The 14,576-nt window shown below is 49.5% G+C and overlaps 1 protein-coding gene across 3 annotated transcripts in view; it reads right to left on the reverse strand.

Moving 5' to 3' along the window:
* The window catches only part of ZNF638 (zinc finger protein 638), a 350,552-nt gene that overhangs the window by 108,776 nt on the left and 227,200 nt on the right, over positions 1–14,576 (reverse strand). Inside the window, exon 1 of one of the 3 annotated variants that reach the window (XM_063925294.1) lies at positions 8,337–8,430. The exons of the other annotated variants lie outside the window; for them this stretch is intronic. The gene's annotated coding sequence lies outside the window, so the exon portion shown is untranslated. Of the gene's footprint in view, positions 1–8,336; positions 8,431–14,576 lie in introns of those variants that run through there. 3 annotated transcript variants of the gene reach the window in all.

Consider the following 14,576-nt stretch of genomic DNA (forward strand, 5'->3'; position numbering starts at 1 on the left):
TAGCGGCTCCGCAGGAGACAGGGCACAAAAGTAAAGCTTTCCGATCAGGTGGTGTGCACTGGCTCCTCCCCCTATGACCCTCCTCCAAGCCAGTTAGGTACTGTGCCCGGACGAGCGTACACAATAAGGGAGGAATTTTGAATCCCGGGTAAGACTCATACCAGCCACACCAATCACACCGTACAACTTGTGATCTAAACCCAGTTAACAGTATGATAACAGCGGAGCCTCTGAAAAGATGGCTCACAACAATAATAACCCGATTTTTGTAACTATGTACAAGTATTGCAGATAATCCGCACTTGGGATGGGCGCCCAGCATCCACTACGGACTCCGAGAAATAGAATTATCGGTAAGTAAATTCTTATTTTCTCTATCGTCCTAGTGGATGCTGGGGTTCCTGAAAGGACCATGGGGATTATACCAAAGCTCCCAAACGGGCGGGAGAGTGCGGATGACTCTGCAGCACCGAATGAGAGAACTCCAGGTCCTCCTTAGCCAGGGTATCAAATTTGTAGAATTTAGCAAACGTGTTTGCCCCTGACCAAGTAGCTGCTCGGCAAAGTTGTAAAGCCGAGACCCCTCGGGCAGCCGCCCAAGATGAGCCCACCTTCCTTGTGGAATGGGCATTTACATATTTTGGCTGTGGCAGGCCTGCCACAGAATGTGCAAGCTGAATTGTATTACACATCCAACTAGCAATAGTCTGCTTAGAAGCAAGAGCACCCAGTTTGTTGGGTGCATACAGGATAACAGCAAGTCAGTTTTCCTGACTCCAGCCGTCCTGGAACATATTTTCAGGGCCCTGACAACATCTAGCAACTTGGAGTCCTCCAAGTCCCTAGTAGGTGCAAGGCACCACAATAAGCTGGTTCAGGTGAAACACTGACACCACCTTTAGGGAGAGAACTGGGGACGAGTCCGCAGCTCTGCCCTGTCCGAATGGACAAACAGATATGGGCTTTTTTGAGAAAAAAACACCAATTTGACACTCGCCTGGTCCAGGCCAGGGCCAAGAGCATGGTCACTTTTCATGTGAGATGCTTCAAATCCACAGATTTGACTGGTTTTAAACCAATGTGATTTGAGGAATCCCAGAACTACGTTGAGATCCCACAGTGCCACTGGAGGCACAAAAGGGGGTTGTATATGCAATACTCCCTTGACAAACTTCTGGACTTCAGGAACTGAAGCCAATTCTTTCTGGAAGAAAATCGACAGGGCCGAAATTTGAACCTTAATGGACCCCAATTTGAGGCCCATAGACACTCCTGTTTGCAGGAAATGCAGGAAACGACCGAGTTGAAATTTCTTTGTGGGGCCTTCCTGGCCTCACACCACGCAACATATTTTCGCCACATGTGGTGATAATGTTGTGCGGTCACCTCTTTTCTGGCTTTGACCAGGGTAGGAATGACCTCTTCCGGAATGCCTTTTTCCCTTAGGATCCGGCTTTCCACCGCCATGCCGACAAACGCAGCTGCGGTAAGTCTTGGAACAGACATGGTACTTGCTGAAGCAAGTCCCTTCTTAGCGGCAGAGGCCATAAGACCTCTGTAAGCATCTCTTGAAGTTCCGGGTACCAAGTCCTTCTTGGCCAATCCGGAGCCATGAGTATAGTTCTTACTCCTCTACGTCTTATAATTCTCAGCACCTTAGGTATGAGAAGCAGAGGAGGGAACACATACACCGACTGGTACACCCACGGTGTTACCAGAACGTCCACAGCTATTGCCTGAGGGTCTCTTGACCTGGCGCAATACCTGTCCCGTTTTTTGTTCAGACGGGACGCCATCATGTCCACCTTTGGTATTTCCCAACGGTTTACAATCATGTGGAAAAAACTTCCCGATGAAGTTTCCACTCTCCCGGGTGGAGGTCGTGCCTGCTGAGGAAGTCTGCTTCCCAGTTTCCATTCCCGGGATGAAACACTGCTGACAGTGCTATCACATGATTTTCCGCCCAGCGAAAAGTCCTTGCAGTTTTTGCCATTGCCCTCCTGCTTCTTGTGTCGCCCTGTCTGTTTACGTGGGCGACTGCCGTGATGTTTTTCCCACTGGATCAATACCGGCTGACCTTGAAGCAGAGGTCTTGCTAAGCTTAGAGCATTATAAATTTACCCTTAGCTCCAGTATATTTATGTGGAGAAAAGTCTCCAGACTTGATCACACTCCCTGGAAATTTTTTCCTTGTGTGACTGCTCCCCAGCCTCTCGGGCTGGGCTCCGTGGTCACCAGCATCCAATCCTGAATGCCGAATCTGCGGCCCTCTAGAAGATGAGCACTCTATAACCACCACAGGAGAGACACCCTTGTCCTTGGATATAGGGTTATCCGCTGATGCATCTGAAGATGCGATCCGGACCATTTGTCCAGCAGATCCCACTGAAAAGTTCTTGCGTGAAATCTGCCGAATGGAATTGCTTCGTAGGAAGCCACCATTTTTACCAGGACCCTTGTGCAATGATGCACTGTTTTTAGGAGGTTCCTGACTAGCTCGGATAACTCCCTGGCTTTCTCTTCCGGGAGAAACACCTTTTTCTGGACTGTGTCCAGAATCATCCCTAGGCACAGCAGACGTGTCGTCGGGATCAGCTGCGATTTTGGAATATTTAGAATCCACCCGTGCTGTTGTAGCAGTATCCGAGATAGTGCTACTCCGACCTCCAACTGTTCCCTGGACTATGCCCTTATCAGGAGATCGTCCAAGTAAGGGATAATTAAGACGCCTTTTCTTCGAAGAAGAATCATCATTTCGGCCAATACCTTGGTAAAGACCCGGGGTGCCGTGGACAATCCAAACGGCAGCGTCTGAAACTGATAGTGACAGTTCTGCACCACGAACCTGAGGTACCCTTAGTGAGAAGGGCAAATTTGGGACATAGAGGTAAGCATCCCTGATGTCCCGGGACACTATATAGTCCCCTTCTTCCTGGTTCGTTATCACTGCTCTGAGTGACTCCATCTTGATTTGAACCTTTGTAAGTGTTCAAAAAAATTTTTAGAATAAGTCTCACCTAGCCTTCTGGCTTCAGTACCACAATATAGTGTGGAATAATACCCCTTTTCTTGTAGTAGGAGGGGTAATTTAATTATCACCTGCTGGGAATACAGCTTGTGAATTTTTTCCCATACTGCCTCCTTGTCGGAGGGAGACCTTGGTAAAGCAGACTTCAGGAGCCTGCGAAGGGGAAACGTCTCGACATTCCAATCTGTACCCCTGGGATACTACTTGTAGGATCCAGGGGTCCTGTACGGTCTCAGCGCCATGCTGAGAACTTGTCAGAAGCGGTGGAACGCTTCTGTTCCTGGGAATGGGCTGCCTGCTGCAGTCTTCTTCCCTTTCCTCTATCCCTGGGCAGATATGATCTTATAGGGACGAAAGGACTGAGGCTGAAAAGACGGTGTCTTTTTCTGCAGAGATGTGACTTAGGGTAAAAACGGCGGATTTTCCAGCAGTTGCCGTGGCCACCAGGTCCGATGGACCGACCCCAAATAACTCCTCTTCCTTTATACGGCAATACACCTTTGTGCCGTTTGGAATCTGCATCACCTGACCACTGTCGTGTCCATAACATCTTCTGGCAGATATGGACATCGCATTTACTCTTGATGCCAGAGTGCAAATATCACTCTGTGCATCTCGCATATATAGAAATACATCCTTTAAATGCTCTATAGTCAATAAAATACTGTCCCTGTCAAGGGTATCAATATTTTTAGTCAGGGAATCCGACCAAGCCACCCCAGCTCTGCACATCCAGGCTGAGGCGATCGCTGGTCGCAGTATAACACCAGTATGTGTGTATATACTTTTTATGATATTTTCCAGCCTCCTGTCAGCTGGTCCTTGAGGACGGCCCTATCTATAGACGGTACCGCCACTTGTTTTGATAAGCGTGTGAGCGCCTTATCCACCCTAAGGGGTGTTTCCCAACGCGCCCTAACTTCAGGCGGGAAAGGGTATACCGCCCATAATTTTCTATCGGGGGGAACCCACGCATCATCACACACTTTATTTAATTTATCTGATTCAGGAAAAACTACGGTAGTTTTTTCACATCCCACATAATACCCTCTTTTGTGGTACTTGTAGTATCAGAAATATGAAACACCTCCTTCATTGCCTTTAACGTGTGGCCCTAATAAGGAATACGTTTGTTTATTCACCGTCGACACTGGATTCAGTGTCCCTGTCTGTGTCGACCGACTAAAGTAAACGGGCGTTTTAAAACCCCTGACGGTGTTTTTGAGACGTCTGGACCGGTACTAATTGTTTGTCGGCCGTCTCATGTCGTCAACCGACCTTGCAGCGTGTTGACATTATCACGTAATTCCCTAAATAAGCCATCCATTCCGGTGTCGACTCCCTAGAGAGTGACATCACCATTACAGGCAATTGCTCCGCCTCCTCACCAACATCGTCCTCATACATGTCGACACACACGTACCGACACACAGCACACACACAGGGAATGCTCTGATAGAGGACAGGACCCACTAGCCCTTTGGAGAGACAGAGGGAGAGTTTACCAGCACACACCAAAAACGCTATAATTATATAGGGACAACCTTATATAAGTGTTTTCCCTTATAGCATCTTTTTTATATATTTCTAACGCCAAATTAGTGCCCCCCCTCTCTGTTTTAACCCTGTTTCTGTAGTGCAGTGCAGGGGAGAGCCTGGGAGCCTTCCCTCCAGCCTTTCTGTGAGGGAAAATGGCGCTGTGTGCTGAGGAGATAGGCCCCGCCCCTTTTTCGGCGGCCTCGTCTCCCGCTCTTAACGGATTCTGGCAGGGGTTAAATATCTCCATATAGCCTCCGGAGGCTATATGTGAGGTATTTTTAGCCAAAATAGGTATTCATTTGCCTCCCAGGGCGCCCCCCTCCCAGCGCCCTGCACCCTCAGTGACTGCCGTGTGAAGTGTGCTGAGAGGAAAATGGCGCACAGCTGCAGTGCTGTGCGCTACCTTTAGAAGACTGAGGAGTCTTCTGCCGCCGATTCTGGACCTCTTCTTACTTCAGCATCTGCAAGGGGGCCGGCGGCAAGGCTCCGGTGACCATCCAGGCTGTACCTGTGATCGTCCCTCTGGAGCTGATGTCCAGTAGCCAAGAAGCCAATCCATCCTGCACGCAGGTGAGTTCACTTCTTCTCCCCTAAGTCCCTCGTTGCAGTGATCCTGTTGCCAGCAGGACTCACTGTAAAATAAAAAACCTAAGCTAAACTTTTCTAAGCAGCTCTTTAGGAGAGCCACCTAGATTGCACCCTTCTCGGCCGGGCACAAAAATCTAACTGGCTTGGAGGAGGGTCATAGGGGGAGGAGCCAGTGCACACCACCTGATCGGAAAGCTTTACTTTTGTGCCCTGTCTCCTGCGGAGCCGCTATTCCCCATGGTCCTTTCAGGAACCCCAGCATCCACTAGGACGATAGAGAAATGGGTACAAGTGTCTGCCCGACTAACTAGGCTATCCGGATAATACAGACTAATACTATATAAGGAACTTAAACGGTGGTACTATATAGTATGGTATCCGGGCTCTGTGTCGACGCCCATTAGGTCCACAGTGCTAGGTCGATACTAGAAATAGGTCGACACGGCCATTAGGTCAACACAAACTTCACTTTTTTTGGGGGGGGGGGGGTTTAAATACTTTGCGATCCACGTACACTGCGACTGGGAATGGTAACCTGTGCCAAACGGTAGCAGAGCGAGGCACCTTGCCTTCACTCGCCATGCAAGGTGACGCAGTGCACTAATTGGGGTTCCCAGTCACTTGACTGAGAAAATGAGACCAAAAAAAAAACATAAAAAAAAAAAATATTCATGTCGACCGTGAGTCCCATACCGTACACGTATTTCTAAGAAAGTTATTTTCCTCTGAAGTCTGTATTATTTTGCATTATTTGACTCCAATATACTACTGGGAGATTGTTCTCCATAGTTTTCTGCTACTAAGGAGTCATTTCTACAGATATATTTATATTAAGCTTTTTTACATGAAGCGAATAAATAAATCTTTACTTATTATATGTCTAGGTGTTTTTAAAATCAATTGTGAGGCATTTTCTTTATATACCTCCCACATTTGTCTATTAGTCTATATATTTTGAAATGATGAGCTTAAAAGCTACATTTTAACCTAATTATAAAATAAGTGTGCCCCCTGAAATGAAGTACCTCTCTTGTATACTTCCCTGTCTATAGGAAAGGATCTAGTTGTACGTGACTATTGTGTTATGGGCCCTACACACTGGGCGAGATTACTGAAAGATATGAACGATTTGTTCATTAATGAACGAGATACCATTCATATCCATCAGTGTGGAGGCACCAGCGATGAATGATGTGCGGCCCCGCTCTCGTTCATCGCTGGTGCCCCGTCGCTTGTGCATGTAGGCCAATATGGACGATCTTGTCCATATTTGCCTGCACTGCTTGGAGCCGGGTGGAGTGAAGAAACTTAACTGCCCACCGCCGCCGGGTCACCCGTCGGCCGTATCCGCCGTCGGGCAGCTCGGCGGCACATTGCGCAGGGCCCATAACTCCTGGTGAGCACCAACAACCAAATTGCTATTAAGGGATTAAAACCCCTTTACTTCGCATCATGCTTTGGTACAATTTCGTTTACTGCCATCTGTAATCCTGTGCGGCGTATTATTTATTTATTAACAGTTTCCTATATAGCACAGCAAATTCCATTGCATTTTACAACGGAACACAATTAGAAGACAAAACTGGGTAAAAAAAATAAACAAAAAAACAGTCAGAGGTAGGAGGGCCCTGCTCGCAAGCTTACAAACTATGGGGAAATAGGCATGTATACACACCAGACTGTAAAGGCTCTTGGTGGGCTGCATGATATCCCATCACAGCAGTGATGAACCAGGGTCAGGAGGAAAGGAGAGTGAAAGAAAATGTGAGGATAAGTGTGGACTGTGCTGTCGGGATATAATTGGATAGGAAAGCTACAGTATGAAGGCAACGTGAGCGGCTCTGGAATTTGATAACTTGTCTGAATAGGTGAGTTTTCAGGGAACGCTTGAACACTAGAGGAGAGTCTTATTGTGCGTAGTAGGGCATTCCAGAGTGGGTGCAGCCCGAAGAAAGTCCTGTAATCGTGCATGAGAGCAAGTAATGAGTGGATGAGAGACGTAGATCTTGCGAAGAGCAAAGGGGCCAAGCTGGGAGATATTTTGAGATAATATAACCCGTCTTTTTCCGGTTACCCCTTGTGAGATCATTTGTTCCAGCGAGGATGGGGGAGAACGCCATGTGCAGATGTGACCATGCATGTGCAAAGTGGAGAGGACGGGAACTTCCGCCATTAGACCTCAGTCATCTGACGCAAAGCATTTACAATCCAGAGAAACCTTACCCCGACATATTGTACTCATCATTGGGCTATATAACAGAACCATCTGCAATCTAGTAGACATTTCAGGGGATACAGACATATACCCTTATTGTTCTCTGACCCCTTGTGGGCTGTGCTCGCCACACGGTCTATTCCCACTCTATGGGTGTTGAGGACACCCACAAGTGGGAATAGGCCCTGTTACTCAGCATGCCAACTATTGGGATTATTAGGGGGCAGGATCCCGGTGGCGGTATTGTGACTGGTGGTCAGGACACACAACTACATCCCATATATATATGGCACCGACCCGGGAAGGTGCTGCTGCAATGGAATAGGGGTAAAGCTCTGGGTCTGACCCGGCTTGGAACCGTTTCCAAAATTCTAGGTCAGACCTGGGACTTTGGTGGAAAAGGGGTAATATAATAGGCCCAAGTCCAGAATAATATAATAGGCCCAAATACAGAGCGCGGGACCCCCTGGGCTAGTGTAATCCGGGATTTACTGCTCTGAGCAAGTTTAATGATGTCCTGAAGCAGCTCAGATATGCTGACCCAGGGGGACCCGTAATATTAATGTCACGTATTAATGTCTGTGTGCTGTATAATGCTATAATGCATCACTGCTGTAACATAATACACAATAACAGTCTGTGTGAGATAGGAATAATAGTGCTCTGTGTGTGATATTATATATATGATAACAATGGGCGACACCTGGCCTCGGGAAGCAACACCCGCTTCCCTCAGTCACCCACTGTAGTACAGGGGAGGCATGCTGGGCCATGTAGTGCCACGCATCCTTTTACAGTACAACGTGCCCTGGCAGCCGCCTCCCCGGGGCTGCATGGCGGGAGATACTGACCCCGGACTGGCCGCAGCGGAGATATAGTTACCCCTCCCCCCAGCCGCCGCCATTTCCCATCCCCTCTCACACACGCACAGTCCGGGCTCTGGCCTCGGCTCTGCCCTCCGGTTACCTGCTCCCAGGAGCCGCCTTCTCCCGTCTCCGGCTATCTGCACCGTCCGCGGTTTTCCCCTCAGCAGCAGCACCGAGCTCACACGTGCAGCACAGGCCTCACCGTCCGCTCGCCGCCTCTTCCTTCCCCTCTCCGTACGCGTCACCGCCTCCTCTGCGTGCGCGCTCCCGCCCCGCCAACGCGTTTGTCTCTGTGTGCCACTGTGGCGTGATACTGGGGGAGGGGTATAGGGGGATCATTGTCTCTGTGCTGCGTCACCCTGACTTCCCCCTCCCCCACCACGTCCTTGTCCTCATTGGGGGCGCATCTCCCTGACACTCCCACAGTGTGTGCCCGGGACATAAGGTGCCTGCTAGGTGATGCCCCCAAAACCTCAGCATCCATAGCTACCCCAACCCCCATCATCCATAGCTACCCCAACAGCGATCCCAATATTCTGAAACCCCATCACCCCTCAGCCATTCCAACCCCCATCACAGGGCTGCCAAGAGGAATTGGTTGGTTCTAAATCGTAGTGGGAGAAGGGACCTTCTGACGTCACCAGGGGGAGGAGCTACGGCCGAACAGGGTACCCGAAAAGTACCCTCGCCACGATTCAGGCTCGGTGGCTCGCTCCACTCCATTTCGCTCGCCACCTGATTACTAACGGTAATAGTTGGTAGCGTGGATAGTAGAGGACCTATCCCACTGGCCTAGCTCCTCCCCCTTGTGTCGTGCCGCCTCCCCCTGACGTAAAAGGTCCCTTTGACCACTTGAATATAGCATCAACCAAGAGAAATCCTGGGCTCCGGTACAACAACTTCCTGATCATCCCACAGTGACCCTAATCCAAGTCATGCTACAGCACCTCCATTGCCCATTACCCCTCAGCCCCTCCAACCCCCACCATCTCTTATCCCCTCCAATCCCCATAATCTTTCAGCCCCTCCAACCCCATCATCCACCAAGCACCCAACTATCATTCCTCATCCACCCCTACCCCATCATCCCTCAGTCACTCCAATCCTCATCATTCCGTAGCTCAGTGGTTCACAAACTTTCTTGAATCACTGCACAATAGATTATCAGCATTTATTTTTAACAGCAGCCCATGGCTAACCCCATTACCCCCAGCTATTCCATCATCGCACAGAGACTCCAACTCCCATGATCTCTCAGCTATCATGACCCATTGTCACACACCCACCTCAACCCCGTCATCCCCAGCCCCTCCATTATCCCTCAACTACTCCCAACGCCCTTCCCTCATCCACCCCGACCCCATATACTATAACCATCCTAACTCCCACCATCTAGTCACTCCAATCGCCATCAACCCTCATACATTCCCAATCCCCAGCATCCCTCAGTCATCCAATCCCCAGCTTCCCTAAGGTCGGTAAACCCCCATTATTCCTCAGACACTCCCAACATCTCTCAGACACCCAATCCCCAGCTTCCCTCAACCCCCATTATCCTTCAGCCACTTCATCATCCTTTAGCTACTCCAACCGCAATCATTTCTCAACTGCTCCAACACAAATCATCTCAGCTACATCCCAACCTTAATCATCCTTCAACCACAACCCTCCCTCAGATGCAAATTGTCAGCGTCCGGAGTCTTACCGGTACGCTGGGGCCGCGGGGCTGGCTTCCTTGGCGATGTGCGGGCAGCGGTGGAGGTGGGCTGCTGCGCCGGATCCGTGGGCAGCAATAGCGGCAGTGAGGGGGCCCGCTCGTGGCGGTGGGACGCCGCTACAGCGCGTCGCTCTTGCTGAGCCGTTGCTAGGAGACCAGGGCCAGTGAGCAATGTGGCTTTGCAAAAAGGTCTGCATTACTGGGCGCAACCATGTTGGAGACCAAGTTTTAAGCATAGTTCCTGTTTCCTGTTTCTTCCAGCCAATCCAGGGGAAGCTCTCCCTATAAAAGTGGGCTGGTTTAGGACAGGGACGCCAGTGCTTCAAGTTACAACCCTGTTGTAGGTGCTTTAGCCTGTGCTCCCAGGATTCCTGCTGTATTCTGGTTCCTCCTGATCCTGCTTGGTCGGTTCTCTGTTGCTGCTGCAGCCCTGCCGTTTCTAGCCTGCTACTGCCTGTGGAAGCGCTCCTGGAAAACCTGGTCCAGTAAGACTCTTTGGGCACAGTCGGCCCCGGGTCTTCTGCCTCGTCTTTCAAGCAACACTCCACAGATCTCCTTCACGAGCCACGCCTTTGTATCACTGACCACAGCCTGTAGATTATTCTCTTCAGCCTCGTTTTTCAAACCACAGTCCTTGTCTCCAGCCACGTCTTCAACCACCATCCACAGTTCATCGTCTAGTCTCGTCTTTCAAATCACAGTCCACAGTTCTTCGCCTCCAGCCACGTCCTTAACCACTATCCACAGTTCCGCAGTTCATTAATCACAACCTCGTCTTTCAAGCCACAACCCGCAGTTCTTTATCCGCAATTACGTTCCTTAACCATCGTGCTCCAGCCTTGGTTCTCTACCTCAGCCCTGTACATAATAAATACTTTCCATTGACTCTCAAACCCCGCCTACGTTCTTCATTGCTCCGTGTCCCATGCAAAGGAACTATATCATCTTGTTCATTCACAGCCTGCTACCTCCTCGGGCAAATCTCAGCTGTCAAATCCTCAAACTTTGCTAGCCGTGACAGTAAGCACTGGCCCAATGGATTGAACAGGTGATCAGGCCTCAGGAGGGGACTCAACTGCAGATATATGGTCTCGCTTAAGTAAGCAGGATGCCACACAATCTCAAATCGTGCAGTTCATGCAGAGTATGTCCAAATGTCTCGATTCTCTCTGTGTTGCCATGACGGCCCCTAAAGTATCTACAGCTGCTCCCACATTAGCACCTCTGGTCCCGCTTCCTCCTGTACCAGTACCACTTCCACGGTTGCATTTGACATCTCCCAGTAAATTCAATGGGAATCCAAAACAATGCCGTGGGTTTCTTAACCAGTGCGAAATCCAGTTCGAACTGCAGTCGGCCAACTTCCCATCACCACGAACCAAAGTAGCCTATATAATTTCTTTACTTACCGGGCAAGCGTTGGAATGGGCTTCACCTTTGTGGGAAAGGATTGATCCCATCTTATCTAACTATCCAGAATTCGTGGCCACCTTTCAAAGAATCTTCAACGAACCGGGCAGGACTTCTGCCGCCTCATTGGAGATCCTGCGCTTGCGTCAGGGCACGCGTTCGGTCAGTCAGTACGTGATCCAGTTTCGCACCCTTTCCTCAGAACTGAACTGGAACAAGGAGGCTCTCATTGCAGCTTTCTGCAGCGGTCTCTCCGAAAAGATCAAAGATGACCTCGCAACTCAGGACGTACCTGATAAGTTGGATAAACTAATTTCTTTATGCAATAAGTTAGACCTGAGGTACAGAGAACGCTGTATGGAGAGGTTGCGGTCAGATTGCCCTAAGCTTATAGTTGTTCTTCCACCAACACCATCATCACCAACTGCGGAAGAACCCATGCAGATTAATTGCTCCCGCCTCTCCAATGAAGAACGTCAGAGACGGCGACAAGGGAACCTCTGCCTGTATTGTGGTGCATCTGATCACTTTGTTAAAACTTGCAATCTACATCCGGGAAACGCCCGCTCCTAGTTTGTGCTGGAGAGGTCAAGCTAGGAGAATTCTCAGAAATACATACCACGAAAGAGTCTGTCTTGTTAACCCAATTGGAGCTCCCTTCTTCTTCTCTTCTCATCCCTGCACTACTCGACTACGGAGCCGCCGAAAACTTCATTACGTCAGCTCTGGTCAAACGATCTGGAATACAAACGGTTCCTTTGGATCGTACCATTTCTGTTACCGCGGTGGATGGAAGTTATATTCCTGAGGGTATTATGGTGGTCATTCCGAGTTGTTCGCTCGGTATTTTTTTTCGTATCGCAGCGATTTTCCGCTTATTGCGCATGCGCAATGTTCGCACTGCGACTGTGCCAAGTAAATTTGCTATGCAGTTAGGTATTTTACTCACGGTTTTTTCTTCGTTCTGGTGATCGTAATGTGATTGACAGGAAGTGGGTGTTTCTGGGCGGAAACTGGTCGTTTTATGGGCGTGTGGGAAAAAACGCTACCGTTTCTGGGAAAAACGCGGGAGTGGCTGGAGAAACGGAGGAGTGTCTGGGCGAACGCTGGGTGTGTTTGTGACGTCAAACCAGGAACGACAAGCACTGAACTGATCGCACTGGCAGAGTAAGTCTCGAGCTACTCAGAAACTGCACAGAGATGTCTTTTCGCAATATTGCGAATCTTTCGGTCGCAATTTTAAGAAGCTAAGATTCACTCCCAGTAGGCGGCGGCTTAGCGTTTGCAAAGCTGCTAAAAGCAGCTTGCGAGCGATCAACTCGGAATGAGGGCCTATATCCTTTCGTACTATTCCTCTCAAGATGAAGGTCGGAGTTCTCCATTCAGAAAAAATCTCTTTCCTTGTAATTCCTAAAGCCTCTCAAGAACGAATCCTAGGGTTTCCACGGTTAATCAGACACAATCCCCACATAGATTGGCGAACTATGGATGTTCTCTCTTGGGGACAAGACTGCTTTCAGAACTGTTTACCTTCAGTTAGACCTCTTTGTTCTTCCAGCCTTCCTGTGGAGTACCAAGCTTTTCAAGATGTTTTCAGTAACCATGGGGCGGACACCTTGCCCCCGCATCGTACTTGGGATTGTCCCATTGAGCTAGTACCCGGTAAGACTCCTCCCCGAGGTTGAATTTACCCTCTCTCACTTCCCGAGACATAGGCCATGTCAGAGTATATCCGGGAGAACCTGGAGAAAGGGTTCATTAGGTCTTCTACATCACTGGCCAAAGCGGGGTTTTTCTTTGTCAAAAAGAAGGATGGGGGGTTGCGGCCCTGTATTGACTATAGATGTCTCAATGACATAACAGTTAAGAACAGATATCCGTTACCTCTGATTCCGGAACTGTTCGACCGTGTTAAAGGAGCTACTGTATTTCTGCTGCGGGGTACACTGGGCTCCACAAGTCTGGACAATGGGTGTAGAGTAGGATCTTGATCCGAGGCACCAACAGGCTCAAAGCTTTGACTGTTCCCAGAATGCACAGCGCCGCCTCCTATATCACCCGGCCTCCCAGCACAGGAGCTCGGTTTGTCAGTTGGTGCTGCAGTAAGCAGGCACTTAACAGAGGGGTTGCTCCAAGCAGCCCTGAGAAAAGCTTTTTATGATGTAAAAAGTGAAGACTTCAAGGGCAGCAGCGGTTGTAAATGTCTTGTGACATTCACTGCTACAGCTCCAGCTCTCCCCAGCGGCACTGTACACTCCCGAGCCCTGGTTGCCAGGTCCTACAGCGGAGGCTCCGGTTTTCTTCATGTTAGACACACACGGCTGGGGCTCTCCAGGATCGCGTGGCCGCGCATCGGGAGGTGGTAAGTGGGTCCCGCTCGCGGGACCCGGTCTTTATCGCGATCGGCACGGTCAGTGGGAGGCGAGCTGTGTAAGCTAGTCCAGTGCAGTATTATTGTCTGTAATAACATCTGCATTGTACAAACTGTGACTATTTGTGTGTGCATTGATAGCTGAGTGGTGTCCATCTCGTGTCTTTCACTCAACTTGCTATCCCTATATTCTATAACCTGAAGGGGCTTGGTGCGTCAGGTGTTATTTAATATAGGATTTTCACAAAGATATACTGTATTACGTATTTTTCTCTGTGATTTAGTCACCATATCTCTCCTTTATCTCTGCTGGTGCTGACTACACTGCGCAGGGGTTTGGGTTTAGGGATATAGTGCTGCTAATAATTGTACTGTGTTACCTCATACTGCAAGTTATATCATGTCTGCTTCTGAGGGTAACGGTTCTGGGGCGGAACACACTACTGGTGTTGCTGAAGCCACAGGCACATATGGGGAGAATATAGCAGTTGTGGGCTCTGGTTCTGAGGGCTCCTTGCCCCCCAGTGGGACTGTGGCAATGGAGGCACATACTGACCCTCCGTGGGCTGCTCTTTTCACGCTTCTGCATACGCTAATTCATAAACTAACACCCCCTATGGGACCCCCAATGCCGGTACAACCGTATGCGGTCCCTGCAGCTAACCCGCCGTGGGCGGACGATTTATCTGCTCAATTAAAGAAGTTGAACCAGTCCCTGACTACTAAAAAGTCTGACCATCGCTCGACTAAGTCCAAGAGGTCCTGTAAGCGAGCGCTCTTCTCCTTACAATCCACTGCTGTCACTGACACCCCGTCTGATGAAGACAGCACATACACTGACC

The sequence above is a fragment of the Pseudophryne corroboree genome, chromosome 1 (assembly GCF_028390025.1).
Source record: "Pseudophryne corroboree isolate aPseCor3 chromosome 1, aPseCor3.hap2, whole genome shotgun sequence".
NCBI classification, from domain to species: domain Eukaryota; kingdom Metazoa; phylum Chordata; class Amphibia; order Anura; family Myobatrachidae; genus Pseudophryne; species Pseudophryne corroboree.